The following is a 4,776-nucleotide window of genomic DNA, read 5'->3' as shown; positions in this document are numbered from 1 at the left end:
GTTATTCAATAGAAAAGAAGGCAAATACGCTAAAAATTGATCATGCTGCATTTTTCAAAAAAGGGCATAAAAATATGGCCATGTGATTAGCCTTATAGATGTGCATTAGATCTATATTATGATTCACTCAACATGGACATAATAAGGAGCACAAATACGCTCATCTGGAAGTGGCCTGAGGCTGTATTTACACAGGCGACTTTCACACGCAAATTCCGGGCATTGTGAGACATACAAAATTTGCACATGAACAGAACCCATTATTTTCAACCAATAGTGCTAGATTCAAAAATTGCATGTCCTAATTTGGGGTGATTCAGGCAAAAACACATGAATGTGTTTTTCTTCTCCTATTCGGCCGTGATAATCACGTCCACATAACAGGACAAAACTGATTTCAATGGTAGTTTCGTCTTTACTAGCTCTTTTTACAGCCGGCGGAGAACAGCTAGGACTTGCCCTTTCTTTCCCATACATAGTGAATACTACATGCACGAAAGATAGGGCAGGACTTATCTTCCTGCGTTTTTTTCAAACTCCTGCGCCATGGCACAGAGTTTGACCGGCCGACGAAAGGAAAGAAATTTCCGTCGTACTGGCGAGTGTAGTTGCGCTTGCGACCATGTGTTTTCGCCACTCTGCTGTGCAAATCATGCATTGTTTCGTATGTAAGCAAAAAAAAACGCATTGTATTTGCATGTAAATGCGATTTTCATCTGATTGTGATGTGTTTTTTAGTTAAGTTATTGGAACAACTTGCAACGCATGTACATCTGATGCACATTGTGTCTTTTTTTGCATCGCACACACGAAAATCCTGCTTAAAATCGCAGGTAAACAAATATAGGTACGATTTTCTCCCATGTAAATACAGCCTTACGGCAAAGTCAGATGAACATTGGCTATGTGCGCTAAAAGAAGTGCATCTGATAGAACCATTGGTTCCCTATGATGTGTTGACATGTCCGCCTTTTACAGGCGCAAAATCTTTGCACCTGCAAAAGATAGGATATGCACGCAGGCACGAAATAATCCCCTGCCACAGCTGTGGCAGAGGATTGAGATGTTCTCCCATTGCTTTCAATGGGGCCGGCGCTGCAGTCGCCCCATTGAAAGCAATGGACTGCAACCTCCACAGTGATTTTCGGGGAAGGGCTTGAAATATAAGCCCTTCACTGAAAATCATCCCTAGCTTGTGTAAAAAATAAAAAATATATATACTCACCTCTCTGCCACTGTCAGGGCTCCAGTGCCTCTTGTCGCTTGGCTCCCTGACACTGTTCTGCAGCTCTTTCTTTTTAAATTCCCAACTCGTGAAAGGGCTATGTCTGATTGGCTGAGCACTCAGCCAATCACAGGCAGCGCTCAGCCATTGAATGGCAGCTGAGCACTGCCAGTGATTGTTCACAGCGCTCAGCCAATTACAGTGCACATGTTTAAGATACGGAAATAAGATTGTGAGGCCCACTGGTAAAAGGGACTGACGGGAATGGTGGCAATTTCTCTACAGTACCTGCAGAATATAATGGCACTCCATAAGCCAGAAAATACATATAAATAAGTTTGGCCACATCTTTATGCCTCACTCATTATATTCCATTTACTAGTATGGACTCTGCTAACAGAACAGTCTGATGAATTACAATTACTTACTGTTACACTACACATATAATTTCCATTATTCTTGGTAAGCATGAGAACAAGGACCATAAGCCTACAGTCTCGGTTTGGAATTAATTTGAGGTATATGCTCAGTGAGGCATAGTGTGAAACCTGAGTGGAATGTGCTTAATGTGCCAGGAAACACAGGGGCATGATCTCTGAGATCCAGGCTCACAAAAGTTCTTGCACTTTGATGGTCATTCAATAGGTTTCCATTGTTCAGAGCTGATTGCCTGAGCAGAGTTCTGATTCATGTCAGATGCAATTCTGCCCTCTCCAGGGAAACATTTAGGGGTAACCTACCCTTTTGTTATCAGCAGAATGGAGTACTAAAAAAGCCACAATGGTTTCAAATGGCGCATAATTCGATGTTATGATCTGCCATTCTGTCTACTCCCTCTATTTAAAGACTCCATTTCACAAGGATAAATGGACAATATTACCTTGTGCTGTAAATACACCGCTCGAAAAATTAACGAAACACTTTACTCAAAATAATTAAGGGAACAGTTAAATCATATATCGCATCTCGATGAACGAAAGATTCAAGTTGAAAATCTTCTGCTCTCATCGGTGAAGGGAACGGAGTGCCACTTGCGGACCTGCCAATTCTGGTGTCTCTGGTGGATGCTAATCAAGCTGCACGGTGCTGGGCTGTGAGCACAGTTCACACTACGGGGTATCGGGGGCTCAGTCCACCCTCCTCTAGCCCACCGACTAGCCCGCTGGAGGTCATTTTATAGGGTCTTGTTCTGCTCACACAAAAGATGCTGGGTTGATGTCCTTCTACAGTCCTCTCCAGTTCTCCTCGTGTAATGGCCCATGTCCTAGTATCTGTTCCAATTCTTTGAAACTGTGCTTGGAGGCACAAGAAACCTTCTTTTGATGACACATATGGATGTACCATCCTGGAGGAACAGGATTGCCTGTGCAACCAGATTGGACTGCAAGCACCATCTCATGCTACCAATAGTGACAAGGACACTAGCAAGATGCAAATCTAGAGAAGAATCAGGAAGGGTAAGGCAAGAGGAATTGTCTATAGCCACCACCTGCAAAACCATTCCCTCTTCCTTTGGAAAAGATGTCTCTTTTAGAGGAGAGATGTAGTTTGGTTAAATTCCTAGTCATGTTTCAAGCCTCTTATGGGTCAGCCACTGACTTACAGGGTAACTTCCTATAGGGGGCACTAGAGAGACAGTTTTCATTGTTATGGAGGAGAGCTAATTTGCATACAGTTTAAAGTGATGTCCAATATATGGTCACTTAAGCCCCTTTTACCCAGGACAACTATCGGGCAAATGATGCCTGACACTTGTACCCTCATGTACTAGCTCCTGTGCTGTTGCACAGGAGCGAGTATCGTTGACTCACAGCGGGGAGGCTGGAGGAGATTTAACTCCCCGCTCTCCCCCGCCCCTCTTTATTAACTAACTCAGCGGCTGTTCAGTACTGAACAGCTGCTGTTTACACTCATTGTTCAGGATCATCGCTCATTGTTTAGGCTGCATAAAATCTTGAATGATGAGTGTAAACAGCAGCCGTTGAGTACTGAACGGCCACTGTGTTAAGTGAATGGAGAGGGCGGGGGAGAGTGAGAAATGAAATCTCCTCCTGCCATCCCAGCCCCCTGCTGGCCGCTCTGTCAGAGAGTCAGCAATACTCGCTCCTGTGTAACAGCATGGGAGCGAGTACACACAGGAAAAAGTGTCAGGCATCGTTTGCCCAACGTTCGTCCCATGTAAATGGGGCTTTAGTTATTGCCTCCCATTCATAGTAGTTAAAGTATGTAGTATGTAGGATTTGTTTACATTGGTGCTGGTGCTTCCATGAACCCCTTCAAAACCAGAGATTTTTCAGTTTTTCATTTTTTTTTGTCTTTGCTTCCAAGAGCAATAACTTTTTTATTTTATTGACATAGCTGTATGAGTTTTTGTTTTTGCAGGATGAGTTGTAATTTTTTAATGTTCTATTCAAAGAGCCTGTGCCACAATTGACTGTTATTACCTATCCAAAGGTAATAAATGTCTGTTCAGTGGGCATCTCACCATTAAGACCCCCACTGAACAAAGGAATAGAGCTCCTGTGTTCCATTCTTTTCCTCACTGCCAACTTGCTGTACTCACCTGCAGTAATAACAAGACTGAATGTACTGACGGTCGTGCATGCATGACATTGGTCCAGTCATTTCAATGGGCCTCACAGAAATAGCTGAGAAGAAGCGCTCAGCTATCTCCAGCATTCCTATTGAAGATGAATTGCACCGTGCAACTACCGCTCCATTCAGTCTTATCCTTGCTGTGGGGGCTTCAGCAAACCCACAGTGAGGAGACGACGGGGAAATGGTGGTTATTACATTTATTGGTACTATTTTGGAGTACTTATGACTTTTTGATCCCTATTTATTTGATTTTTTTTACAAAGACAGGGTTCCAAAAAATACAATTCTGGCACAGTGTATTTTTTTTCTTACAGTGTTAATTGTGCAAGATAAATACCGCAATTTTTTAATCAAACTTTTATGGATGTGACAATACCAATTATATTTTTTTATATTGTTTACATTTGTATAGGATAAGAATCAGATAAGTTTTTTAAAAACTTTTGATATTTTGTATTTCTATATTTATAAAAATTGTATTAAACCTTTTTTCAGAATTTTTAGTACCAGTAGGGGACTTGAACTTGTGATCATTTGATTCCTAGCACCATATACTGCAATACCTCTGTATTGCAGTAAATAGTACTTTTAATTATCTCATAGCGAGGGGGCAATGGGGCAGGCCACCATTTACTGCTTTAAAGCGGCAGTTGTCATTTTTCATGCAAAAACACTTTGCATCACTCTGATCCTCCGACATCTGAGTAATTACTGCCAAGCTCTGCAGTGCCTTTACGCTGTTTCCGTAACTCCTCGAGTTACTAAAGCAGCGCAGCGTGCCGTGTTAGGCTACATTCACAAGGGCAAGCACGGGATTGGGCCAAGAAACCTGTCCCGATATCGAGCTTGTCAACCTGCGTTTTGCCAGTTGATGTGAGGCATTTTTCATGCAAAAACGCCTTGCATCACTTCTTTAAAATTCCGATCCTCTGGCACTTGTTTCACGGACGTCG

Source organism: Eleutherodactylus coqui, chromosome 4 (genome assembly GCF_035609145.1).
Source record: "Eleutherodactylus coqui strain aEleCoq1 chromosome 4, aEleCoq1.hap1, whole genome shotgun sequence".
Taxonomy (NCBI): domain Eukaryota; kingdom Metazoa; phylum Chordata; class Amphibia; order Anura; family Eleutherodactylidae; genus Eleutherodactylus; species Eleutherodactylus coqui.
The sequence above is the reverse complement of the archived record's forward strand: the minus strand, read 5'-3'. Positions refer to the sequence as shown.